We start from the raw sequence: 13393 nt of genomic DNA on the forward strand, positions 1-13393 counted from the left end.
AAAAAAACATTCCCCCTGTTGGCAGTTACAAGCGTTATCACAATAAATGTGACCACGACTACAACAGAAATAAAAACAAAACAGTGGCATAAGTGTATTCATCTGCAGTGTAGAAAACAGCAGCAGTTACAGTTTCCTCAGGGAGTCACTGTGACCCATAGACATGATGGAGAGGCCGGATTTGTGTTTTAGTTCAATCCATGTTTAGAGGTGGAACAAAGGAATATCCTTAACTGCTGTCTGGTTTGCCAGTAGTTTTCTACATAATTACTTGAGATGCAGTTTTAAACCACTAAATGTTCAAAATCACAAAAACATTCATTTTCATATGACTGAGGAGGAAAACAATAACATTCATGATGTTTGATCATGGGCTGCACGATGGTGCAGTTGGTAACACTGTAGCCTAGCAGCAAGAAGGTCCTTGGTTTGACTCCCGGCCCGGGGTCTTTTTTGGAGTATGCATGTTCTCCCCGTGCACGCGAGGGTTCTCTCTGGGTACTCTGGCTTCCTCCCACAGTCCAAAAATATGACTGTTACGTTAATTGGTCTCTCTAAATTGCCTTTAGGTGTGTGTGTGCCCTGCGATGGACTGGCGATCTGTCCAGGGTGTACCCCGCCACTCGCCCATAGATTGCTGGAGATAAGCACCAGCTCCCTCACGACCCTGTACAGAAGAAGCGGGTATAGAAAATGGACGGATGGATTTTTGATAGTTTCACAGCAACTGAAACCTAAGGCCATTTTTCTGTAAGGTGGAATCTTTTTTCACACCCAGGTCTGGTAAAAAAGATTAAATTAAGCTTGTGGAGAGGAATTAAAACGTTGACAGACTATTAGAGCAGAGAACAGGAGCAGACACTCATCCTCTATTAGCATTATATGATGTCAGCTTTGAAGAGGGTCGACATCACACCCTAGCATCCTCAGAGCCACCACATTTCCTAGTGCCACCTGTCTTAATAACCACCAACGTCTTGCCCTTACACTTGCCCTGTCATTACAAAGTACTTCAACAGTAAGATCTTATACAACTTCAAGAACATTATTTCTGCAGAACTAGGAACAGATCTATAGAGGATATCACCGTGACACTTCTCGCAGCCCCGTCCGACCTGGTTTAACCAAACACACGTCAGGATGATTTAATAGATTTCAGAACCTGATGTCTTCTAGCAGAATCCTTAACACAGCAGAACTGCAGGGTTGTGTGCCCAGCTCAGCCCTGTTGAACAGCTTTATTCAGGTCTGTAGTCTCATCTTCCTGTCCAATACGGTAATCAATATGCTCTTGACACCACTGTAGGACTCATCAGTGACATTGATACACTACAAGCAGGAGGTGCCAAATTGGACTGAATGGTGTTTAGACAATAGCCTCATCCTAAATAGCTCAAACACAGAGGCTGTTATGGATGAACCATGCATGACCCACTCTTCATCAGTGGGGCAGAGGAGGGGACAGTAGGTTCCTCCAAATTCCCAGGATCATCAAGATGTGAGGACCTTACATGGACTCTAAACAAGGTGAAGAGAACGCAGCTGACTCTTCTTCCTGAGGAAACTAAAACAGGCTAACCTCAGAGCTTAAAAATATCTTCCACACTGAAAAGTTCATTTCAGTAATCCAATTCAAAATCCAAAACGTGTGTAATGCATAGAGCCATTACACAGAGACAGATATATTTTAAGCGTCTTTTCAGTTAATTTAGTTGATGGCTTGCAGCTAATGAAAAATCGAAATTCTGTTTTGTATGCATGGCCATGTAATGTACAGTAGAAGCACTCAATACTTGGTCTGGGCTCCTATTGCATGAATTGCTGCTTCAATGTGGCATGGAATGGAATAGATCAGCCTGTGGCTCTGCTGAGGTGATCAGGAAGCCTAGGTTGATTAAACAGCAACCTTCAGTTTGTTCACAATGTTGGGTCTAGTTTCTCTTATCTTCCTCCTGACTCCATAGATACTCTATACGGTTTAAGTCAGGCCAGTTTGCTGGTCAGTCAAGCACAGTAACACCATGGTTAATGAACCAGGTATTGGTAATTTTTGCAGTGTGGACAACTACCAAGTCCTGCTGGACAATGAAATAAGTATCTCCATAATCAGCTTACCAGCAGAGGGAGACATGAAGAGTTGTATTACTTCCTGGTAGATGGCTGCGTTGACTGTGGACTTGATAAAACACAGTCGGCCAACACCAGCCAATGACAAGATAGAAATTGAACAACTGTGTTTCTATGCCTCTCCACTCTTCCTTTCGACCTTAAAATGAAATACAAAACTTACTTTCATCTGAAAATAAGATCTTGGACCCGTCGGCAACAGCCAAGTGTCCAGGTGTCCTTTGTCCAGGTAAAACACTTCTCTGGTCAAGAAATAGATTAACACAATGAATTTGATAGCTGTAGCCCATGTCCTGGATATATCTGTGTGTGGTGGCTCTTGAAGCTCTGACTCTAGCTGTAGGCTAGTCTACACACTATGAACTTCTCCCAAACTCTTAAATGGGCTTTGCTTCACAATCTTCTTAGACTGCAATTATCCTTGTTCCTCGTACACCTTTTTTTAACCCTTGGCTCCCACCAAACTTTCCATTATTTTACATGCATATAGGACTCTTTGTACAGCCAGCTTCTGTAGCAACAAATGTATTTTGTGGTTTACCTTCCTTGTGGAGTTTGTCAATAACAGTCTGCTCATGTCAAGACAGCATTTTTGCCGGTGATTGTACCGTATTATGACCAAAGCATTACATTTCTGTATTAGTAACTCATTTTTTCATTAGCTGCAAGCCGCAATCATCAAAGTTAATTTATTACTATGTGATGAATGTCTACAGGTTTAACTTTATGAATAGGGGGAGAATTGGAATAAATGGTTTGATGGCAATCAAATTGATTCAGGTTCACCTGTTCTTGCCCCTGGAGAGACAACCTGCTTCTGCTGTCTTATTTGGACCCATCGCTCTATTTGTTTTAACAATAAACTGATTTCATGAAGTTTTGTTCACGGTTTAATAATGATATTGTCTATGAATTGCTATAGACGTCTAAATAAAGATCATACAATACAAATCATGCATTGCACTTTTTAGTATTTAATTTTATTTAAAAAATATGCTTATGAAAATGCTTTTAAATCATCCAAAAATCACATAACTTTGTTTTGCGGCAAATGTCGCAAATGTGCATTGATATGCGTCTCCCCGTGTTATTTATAATCTCCTCACGTAAGCTTTCACCTTAGATAAAACACTCCACGCAGCGCCAACTTTGCCTGCCAAGGACAAAACTTGAGTGGAGATCTGCACAGATGCGTTACATACATGGCTGTTTGAGCGACGTGTGTGACCTTTCTTGGGCCAGTTCTGTGTTCTGCAGGTACGGTTCGGTGTTTCAATTATGCAAGCGCAGCGACACCATCCAATAAAAAAATATTTAAATAAAAATCCACAGATGGAGCCGTATGCTGGGGCATGCAGTGAGCGATGTGTAGCCTACTTACAAGAACCCGCTGCTGCGTGTCTCTGGAGCCTCAGCATATGCAGCAGCTACCCGGTGCCACGGAGGATGAGATGCTGTTGCATCGCGCTCTGCTGCAGGCTGTCAGAACACTGCGGTCCACATTTAGCCGTTCCTGTCACGACGTGTGCGTGTTCGGGTGTGTGTCGCAGGGAGGGAGGTTCGGTCCACTTCCTGTCAAGTGTAAACGGACTTGATGCAGTAAAAAAAAAAAAAAGACAGCTAATCGGCAGTATTTTACTGTTAGAAACTCCAGCACTCTGACCGCAGCCTTCTATTCCTCCTCATCTCCATCGGGTTGGGCATGCCCAGTTGCTGCTTCCTCATATGAGCTGAAAAAAATACAAGTTTCAACTGTTTGGACACTGTTGGACCCGGCATTTTTTATATGTATTTCATTTGAATTGTTTTACCAATCTTTACAATTGGCAGATCCGGTCCAATGTTTAATGTGGCCCTGGGCAGAGTTTATTTTTCAGGGCCCACCTCCACCTAACCCCATTGGGCACTACAGCACACTGTCCTCTCAATACATTTCTGGCATTATCCTAGCTCAATAATTGATAACGCTTCTTCCTGGCAATCTTCATAGAGTGCATTTTAAAAATAAAAAAAGACAAGGGACCAATGCCATTCATCATCAGTTGACAAGATGTTTTACAAAACTTTGTCTTATGCAAAATTTCAACCGGACATGAACTAGTTCAATTGAGGTGGGGAATTTACCTTAAGATTAGGTAAATCTTAAGGTATTATCTAGCTCATAACAGCAATTACATCTCATTAATATTTTTATTTTTAAAAACATATTTAAAATTTGAATTTTCAACAAATTCAGTTTATTGAAATAGGACATTTCTAGGACATTTCTATTTATGTGACTTTGGTAATATCTCATTTTGGCTCATTTTAACAATGAAAGAAACACTGAAAAAAGTTGTCAAGGGCTTTATGCCCCTGGTAGGGTCACCCAAGGCAAACAGGTTCTAGGTGAGGGATCAGACAAAGCGCAGCCCACAGACCCCTTATGATGATTACCATAAATGGAAACAGTGTTCCCTTGCCTGGACACGGTTTACCGGGGCCCCACTCTGGAGCCAGGCCCGGATTTGGGGCATGCTGGTGGCCGGGCTTTCACCTATGGAGCCAGGCCAGGCACAGCCCAAAGAGGAAACGTGGGTCCCACTTCCAATGGGCTCACCACCCGTGGGAGGGGCCAAAGGGGTCAGGTGCAATGTGGTATGGGTGGCGGCCGAAGGCAGATACCTTGGCGGTCTGATCCTCGGCTGCAGACGCTGGCTCTTGGCATGTGGAATGTCACATCTCTGAACACCACTGGTGAGGGATGCTGTCAGGTTGAAGGAGTCCTATCGGGTTTTTTTGGCCTGTGGGACTATGGAAGCAGCTAATGGGTACCGGCAGTCCAGCCAGCATGCGGCTCGGGTGGTTGCTGAGGCAAAAACTCGGGCATAGGAGGAGTTCGAAGAGGCCATGGAAAACGACTTATGTACGGCTTCGAGGCGATTCTGGTCCACCATCCGGCGTCTCAGGTGGGGAAGAGGTACACCACCAACACTGTTTACAGTGGGGAGGATGTGCTGTTGACCTCAACTCGGGACGTTGTGGGTTGGTGGGCAGAGTACTTTGAAGACCTCCTCAATCCCACCGGCATGTCTTCCACTGAGGAAGAGGAGCCTGGGGCGGCCTCTCCAATCTCTGGTGCTGAGGTCAATGAGGTGATTAAAAAGGTCCTCTGTGGTAAGGCCCCGGGGGTAGATGAGATTCACCCGGAGTTCCTTAAGGCTCTGGACTTTGTAGGGTTGTGTTGGCTAACGCGACTCGGCAGCATCACATGGACATCGGGGCAGTTACACTGGATTGGCAGACCCGGGTGGTGGTCCCCCTATTCAAAAAAGGGGACCGTAGAGTGTGTTCCAACTATAGGGGAGTCACACTCTTAAGCCTCCCTGGTAAGGTCTATTTAGGGGTTCTGGAGAGGAGGGTCCGTAGAATAGTTGAACCTCGGATTCAAGAAGAGCAGTGTGGTTTTCGTCCTGGCAGTGGAACACTGGACCAGCTCTGGTCCGCATTGCCGGCAGTAAGTCGGACTCTTTTCCGGTGAGGGTTGGACTTCGCCAAGGTTGCACTTTGTCACCGATTCTGTTCATAACTTTTATGGACAGAATTTTTAGGCGCAGCCAAGGTGTTGAGGGTATCTGTTTTGGTGGCCGTAGGATGGTTTCTCTGCTTTTTGCGGATGATTTGATCCTAATGGCTTCATCAGCTCGTGATCTACAGCTCTCACTGGAGCAATTCGCAGCTGAGTGTGAAGCGGCCGGGATGAGAATCAGTGCCTCCAAGTCCAAGGTTTGAGCCGGAAAAGGGTAGAGTACCTCCTATGGGTCGGGGGGAGGTCCTGCCTCAAGTGGAGAAGTTCAAGTATCTTGGGGTCTTGTTCACGAATGAGGGAAAAATGGACCGGGAGATCGATAGACAGATTGGTGCTGCATCAGCAGTGATGCGGGCGCTGTACCGGTCTGTAGTGGTGAAGAGAGAGCTGAGTCAAAAAGCAAAGCTCTCGATTTACCGGTGGATCTACGTTCCTACCCTCATCTATGGTCATGAGCTTTGGGGCGTGACCGAATAAGACCGAATAAGATCACGGAAACAAGTGGCTGAAATGAGTTTCCTCCGCAGTGTCTGGGCTCTCCCTTTGAGATAGGGTGAAAAGCTCGGTCACCGGGAGAGACTCAGAGTAGAGCTGCTGCTTCTCCACGTCGAGAGAAGCCAATTGAGGTGGCTCGGGCATCTACTTAGGATGCCTCCTGGAAACCTCCCTGATGAGATGTGTTGGGCACGTGCCACCGGGAGGGGGCCCAGAGGAAGACCCACGACACGCTGGAGGGACAATGTTTCTCGGCTGGCCTGGGAACACCTTGGGATTCCCCCAGACGAGCTGGCCCAAGTGGCTGGGGAGAGGGAAGTCTGGGTCTCTCTGCTTAGGCTGCTGCCTCTGTGACCCGACCCCGGATAAGCGGAAGACAATGGGTGGATGGATGGATGGAGGACCACCAGGTGTCAGTGTTGACACCTAAATTATTCATTATATTAATGATACAGTAATATATCAAATCTACTGTGATCATTTGGTTTAACTCATCTTGCTATAAGGAGAATTTAAAAAGCTTTTAGAGACAATAGGACATGACATACATAAAAAGGTGTTTGTTGAAACACATCAGTACATTTTAAAATGAAAAGGAAGTTCGTTTGGAAAATGTACACATATTGTATTGAAGTTAATTGATAACAGAGAATAGGAGCTCAGACGCCCCACTGATATCAGTCATGTTAAGCTACCACCTGTCTAACATGAATATTTTGACCCCTCAGGATAACTCACTAAAATGAACTACTCTGAATCAGCTTTGATTTTGTCTTAACAATTTAAAATATCTGGGGTTTTATTTTGAAGGTAGCTTTTTCTTGTTCTCCATAAAAGACCTGGAAGTGACCCAACGCAATGGTATATTTATCCTGCAATCTGTTTGTACTTGGAAATCGGATGAGATTTTAAGTTCATGAACCGTTTTTTTTTTCCTGGGCTTGTGAGACCTTCTCAGTGGTCACAGCCTGAAGAGAAACGTTGTACTGTTGGGGTGCAGGAGTGAAACCCTCTCCAAAATATCTATCAGTGAATGAGTCAGAATTTATTCCATTTTAATGAAGAAAAGACAGACTCAAAAAGCATAGTAACAAATTATCACTCAGTTAGACTGAGGCTAAAGGCCACAGAGCATTCAGCCTGCAGGAAGAGTTACCTGTAGTTTGTGGTGGAACATCAGAACTACAGCTTCTCCAGAGAACAGCCTCCTCTAGAAGCTTTCTATTAGGAGGCACAGACTTGTGGAGACCACTTTTCCTTTGATTTGATTTTAACCTCATATTAATGAATATTATTCCAAAACTTGCTAATTGCCAGTATATGGAATAGTTTTATAAAAAAAATAGTGATTTATTTAATTACCAAAGGGTTCTGTTATACTATATTTTCTCCAGAAACATGACCACAATTACAATATTTTTTCCCTCCTGCATGAACACTCGGTCAGCTGCAATTTGACATAATTCACAATGTAGAATACAAAAGAAATGCAATGGTTATCCAATGTGCCACAATGTTTTATTGTTACTACTTACCTTTTTTATACTGATGTCTTTAAAAATTACAGTAGTTTATTCTTAATAATTATAGTCTATTACAAGAATTTGTGATCTCTATTATCATTATCAGTTTCTTCCCCGAGGCTGTTTCTCTGATGAACACTTAACAGTCAGAGCTCCAGAACACCATGCATACTTGGGACTGATCCCACATCATCTGCTCTTGTAAAGTCACTTGTGTATATATATATATGCATTTAAAAAGGTATTTTTTATACCATATTACATTAAAAAAAAAAAAATCTTCACTGAGAGCAAAGTCTATCATAGACAAAATCCTTGTTTGTGTGCACAAACCTGGCAATAAAGCTGATGCTGATCTTCTACCAGAGCTCACCATCCATCAAAGCACTACTGAGAAGTGTGAACATCTTCAACTCGAGCACCATGAACTGTGTTCCCATTCAGGAAGGGTCACTTTCAGCGAGTTAAGGTGAAAAAGCGGGGACCAAAGATGCTTCATTAGCCGTGCATCTATTGTACCATTAACCAGAATAGATGTAGTTAGACTGTGATCAATGTGTTAACTTTGTTAATGTCTGTATAATACATTTTATAAGTAAATTCTGCTATGTTTGCCTAACTAGGATCAGTTAGGAGCAATCATAAATTAGAGGATATGATGATGCTAAAGTTAGCATCCGATTAACCGCTTCCAATTGGGCGCTTTAGGTAAAAGAAATACAGTTCTAGTTTCAACTGTTAAATACTTAAACAGCACACTTGGTCTGCATTATTTGAAATGGATTTTCTGCAATGCACAAATTCAGACATATTCAAACCTTTTATGAAAAGTGTGTCTCCGCAGTGTGGAAAATTTCCAAGCTAGCTCTGACTAGGCTTTCCACAGCTTTCATGCTCAACTCAATCTAAGCTGGTCCATTTGCCAAAAAGCATCTGAACTTATCCTCCTTGTTTTCAGAAAAAGAATACAATGATATAGTCACAAACCGTTCCTTAGCTACTTAATAAACCAGGAATGATCCAAGTCAGGTGTGACTTGACTTCAGAGTTTTAATTACAGCTGATTAACCCTAAAAGGTTTGAACCTATTTATTTATTTATTTTTTTATATTGTTGATTTTTATCGTTATATGCCACATTTGTTTTTACTATATCAATGTATCAACTTCACCTATATGAGTCAATAGATTTTTTACCACTTTAATCGACTTTTTTGGGTCAAAAAACACACTGTAAATCCAAACTAAGGAGGACTGATCCTGACAAAATTAAAAATAAAAGCAGAAATATATATATTTTGTTTTTCCTTTTCCTTACACATGCGTTTCTCATCAAGAAATGTAAATGTTTTGTTTTTCCTTTTCCTTACACATGCGTTTCTCATCAAGAAATGTAAATGTTTTGTTTTTCCTTTTCCTTACACATGCGTTTTCATTAAGAAATGTAAATGTTTTGTTTTTCCTTTTCCTTACACATGCGTTTTTCATCAAGAAATGTAAATGTTTTGTTTTTCCTTTTCCTTACACATGCGTTTTCATCAAGAAATGTAAATGTTTTCTTTTTCGTTTTCATTAGACATGCGTTTTCATCAAGAAATGTAAATGTTTTCTTTTTCCTTTTCCTTACACATGCCTTTGTTCTTTTGACATTTCCTCGTCTCTCTTTTTCCTTTACCGTATGCATTTCTGCTTCATTATGCAAAAGATGAGGGCTGCCTTCTTCTATCCAGCTCCTCTCCTATTGGTCAATATACAGGAAGAAGGAGGATCCATGTGCAGGCCGAGGGTGTGTCCCAGTTCAGGGGCTGGATACATCCAGCAAAACAAAACAAATCCACGTACATTTTTCATCTTGCCGTACATTGAGCTGCACTACTTGAGCCACTTGTGTGGGTTGTAGAGTCCGTCTCATGCTACCACGGGTGTGAAAGCACCACCAACATTCAAAAGTGACCAAAACATCAGCAAGAAAGCATCGGTACTGAGAAGTGGTCTGTGGTCCCCACCTGCAGAACCACTCCTTTATTGAGTGTGTCTTGCTAATCGCCAAACATTTCCCCCTGTTGTCTATTCTATTTGCACAACAGCTGTGAAATTGATTGTCAATTAGTGTTGCTTCCTAAGTGGACAGTTTGATTTCACAGAAGTTTGATTTACTTGGAGTTATATTGTGTTGTTTAAGTGTTCCCTTTATTTTTTTCAGCAGTGTATATATGTATATGTGTATATATACACCTGCATACATGAGGAAAATTTTCTTGCTGTTTTACTTTGGGTTATATTTTAGGTTTATTTGTTTTGAATTGTCAACAAAATGAACAAAGAAACTGTTTAAATATACAGGTTTTCATGGGAAATGGTTTTATATTTTCATGTTTTACTGTATTTTAATTTGACCATTACATGTTCATATTTGAAGCCTTTGTTTACGTTTTCATGTTCAAAAACTTCTTTTTTAAGGTTTTTACTGCAGTTTGGTATGGAGTACCGATCCTGACAAAATTAAAAATAAAAGCAGAAATATATATATTTTGTTTTTCCTTTTCCTTACACATGCCTTTTCATCAAGAAATGTAAATGTTTTGTTTTTCCTTTTCCTTACACATGCCTTTTCATCAAGAAATGTAAATGTTTTGTTTTTCCTTTTCCTTACACATGCATTTTCATTAAGAAATGTAAATGTTTTCTTTTTCCTTTTCCTTACACATGCGTTTTTCATCAAGAAATGTAAATGTTTTGTTTTTCCTTTTCCATACACATGCGTTTTCATCAAGAAATGTAAATGTTTTCTTTTTCGTTTTCATTAGACATGCGTTTTCATCAAGAAATGTAAATGTTTTCTTTTTCCTTTTCCATACACATGCGTTTTCATCAAGAAATGTAAATGTTTTCTTTTTCGTTTTCATTAGACATGCGTTTTCATCAAGAAATGTAAATGTTTTCTTTTTCCTTTTCCTTACACATGCATTTTTCATCAAGAAATGTAAATGTTTTGTTTTTCCTTTTCCTTACACATGCGTTTTCATTAAGAAATGTAAATGTTTTCTTTTTCCTTTTCCTTACACATGCGTTTTTCATCAAGAAATGTAAATGTTTTGTTTTTCCTTTTCCATACACATGCGTTTTCATCAAGAAATGTAAATGTTTTCTTTTTCGTTTTCATTAGACATGCGTTTTCATCAAGAAATGTAAATGTTTTCTTTTTCCTTTTCCTTACACATGCCTTTGTTCTTTTGACATTTCCTCGTCTCTCTTCTTCCTTTACCGTATGCATTTCTGCTTCATTATGCAAATGATGAGGGCTGCCTTCTTCTATCCAGCTCCTCTCCTATTGGTCAATATACAGGAAGAAGGAGGATCCATGTGCAGGCCGAGGGTGTGTCCCAATTCAGGGGCTGGATCCATCCAGCGTACAAAACAAATCCACGTACATTTTTCATCTTGCCGTACATTGAGCTGCACTACTTGAGCCACTTGTGTGGGTTGTAGAGTCCGTCTCATGCTACCACGGGTGTGAAAGCACCACCAACATTCAAAAGTGACCAAAACATCAGCCAGAAAGCATAGGTACTGAGAAGTGGTCTGTGGTCCCCACCTGCAGAACTACTCCTTTATTGAGTGTGTCTTGCTAATCGCCAAACATCTCCCCCTGTTGTCTATTCCAGTTGCACAACAGCTGTGAAATTGATTGTCAATCAGTGTTGCTTCCTAAGTGGACAGTTTGATTTCACAGAAGTTTGATTTACTTGGAATTATATTGTGTTGTTTAAGTGTTCCCTTTATTTTTTTTCAGTAGTGTATATATGTATATGTGTATATATATATATATATGTATATATATATATATATATTTATATACATATATATATATACATGTGTATATATATATATGTATATATATATATATATATACATGTGTTTTGTGGACCTGGAGAAAGCATTCAACTGTGTCCCTCGTGATGCCCTGTAGGGGGAGCTCCAGGAGTATGGAATCGGGGGCCCTTTATTAGGGGCCATCCGGTCCCTGTACGAGCGGAGCAGGAGTTTGGTCCGCATTGCCGGCACTAAGTCGGACCTGTTCCCGGTGCATGTTGGACTCTGGCAGGGCTGCCCTTTGTCGCCGGTCCTGTTCATAACTTTTATGGACAGGATTTCTAGGCGCTGCCAAGGACCGGAGGGGGTCTGGTTTGGCGACCAGTGGATTTCGTCTCTTCTTTTTGCGGATGACGTGGTCCTGCTGGCGCCCTCTAGCCAAGACCTACAGCATGCGCTGTGGCGGTTCGCAGCCAAGTGTGAAGCGGCTGGGATGAGGATCAGCTCCTCCAAGTCCGAGGCCATGGTTCTCGACCGGAAAAGGGTGGCTTGTCCTCTTCAGGTTGGAGGGGAGTTCCTGCCTCAAGTGGAGGAGTTTAAGTATCTCGGGGTCTTGTTCACGAGTGAGGGAAGAATGGAGCGGGAGATCGACAGACGGATCGGTGCGGCTGCCGCAGTAATGGGGGCACTGTGCCGGTCCGTTGTGGTGAAGAGAGAGCTGAGTCGAAAAGCAAAGCTCTCGATTTACCGGTCGGTCTACGTTCCTACCCTCACCTATGGCCATGAACTTTGGGTCATGACCGAAAGAACGAGATCCCGGATACAAGCGGCTGAAATGAGCTTCCTCCGTAGGGTGGCCGGGCACTCCCTTAGAGATAGCTCGGCCATCTGGGAGGGGCTCGGAGTAGAGCCGCTGCTCCTCCACATCAAGAGGAGCCAGTTGAGGTGGCTCGGGCATCTATACCAGATGCCTCCTGGACGCCTTCCTTGGGAGGTGTTCCAGGCACGTCCCACCGGGAGGAGGCCCAGGGGACGGCCCAGGATACGCTGGAGGGACTATGTCTCTCGGCTGGCCTGGGAACGCCTTGGGCTCCCCCCGGAGGAGCTGGAGGAGGTGTCTGGAGAGAGGGACGTCTGGGCGTCTCTTCTGAGTCTGCTGCCCCCGCGACCCGGTCCTGGATAAGCGGAAGACGACGAGTACGAGTTTTATTTTATGCCTTTTGTCTTGTAATCTTGATCTGTTTGAATGTTCTTTTTTTCCACATTCTGTTTAAAATGCTAGTTGTAATTTTCAAAATAAACTGTGTTTAGAAATTTAAATGAAGTTGATGTATTGGTTAGGTCAAATGGAAATAAAATACATTGGTGACAAAAACAATATTGAAATTTATTAGAACAGCTTAAAACTTTAAGAAACTATCTGAACAAAACTTAATATTATTTCTTATATAGCACCTTATTTCAGTACCATTCTTTCTAAGATGGAAAACAATGTGTCCATTCTCTGTGCCCTCATGTCCTCCCTGATCAAATCCATAATCTCTGTCCCTCTTTCTTTTCTGATCCCTTCCTGCTGGCTCACTGTCTTCCTTCTCCATCTGGTTGCCCACCGCTCCGCTTGGCCCTGGAGTGTCCTCAGGGATGGAGGCAATTAGGACAGGAGGTGTTGTGGAAGACCTCTGTCCCAACACCTCATCCATAAAGACAAACCAGGGCCAACAGCAGCAGTGGGCTTTTCACTGACTCCCTCTCCTGACCCTGGATACTTACAATCCTAAAGTTAGAAGGAAGAAAAAAAAGAGTTGACTAAACAGAGAAACAAATAAGACTTTTAGAAATATTTTTTATTTGTGTGTGACATGAGAACT

The 13393-nt window shown here is 42.2% G+C and overlaps 1 protein-coding gene across 3 annotated transcripts in view; it reads right to left on the reverse strand.

Moving 5' to 3' along the window:
* LOC124875096 (PH and SEC7 domain-containing protein 1-like) overlaps positions 1 to 3805 on the reverse strand; it is a 152880-nt gene extending 149075 nt beyond the window's left edge. For all 3 annotated transcript variants that reach the window (XM_047376930.1, XM_047376928.1, XM_047376931.1), the window contains exon 1: positions 3509 to 3805. The gene's annotated coding sequence lies outside the window, so the exon portion shown is untranslated. The remainder of the gene's footprint in view (positions 1 to 3508) is intronic.
* Positions 3806 to 13393: the final 9588 nt, after the last annotated feature.

Source organism: Girardinichthys multiradiatus, chromosome 10 (assembly GCF_021462225.1).
Source record: "Girardinichthys multiradiatus isolate DD_20200921_A chromosome 10, DD_fGirMul_XY1, whole genome shotgun sequence".
Taxonomy (NCBI): domain Eukaryota; kingdom Metazoa; phylum Chordata; class Actinopteri; order Cyprinodontiformes; family Goodeidae; genus Girardinichthys; species Girardinichthys multiradiatus.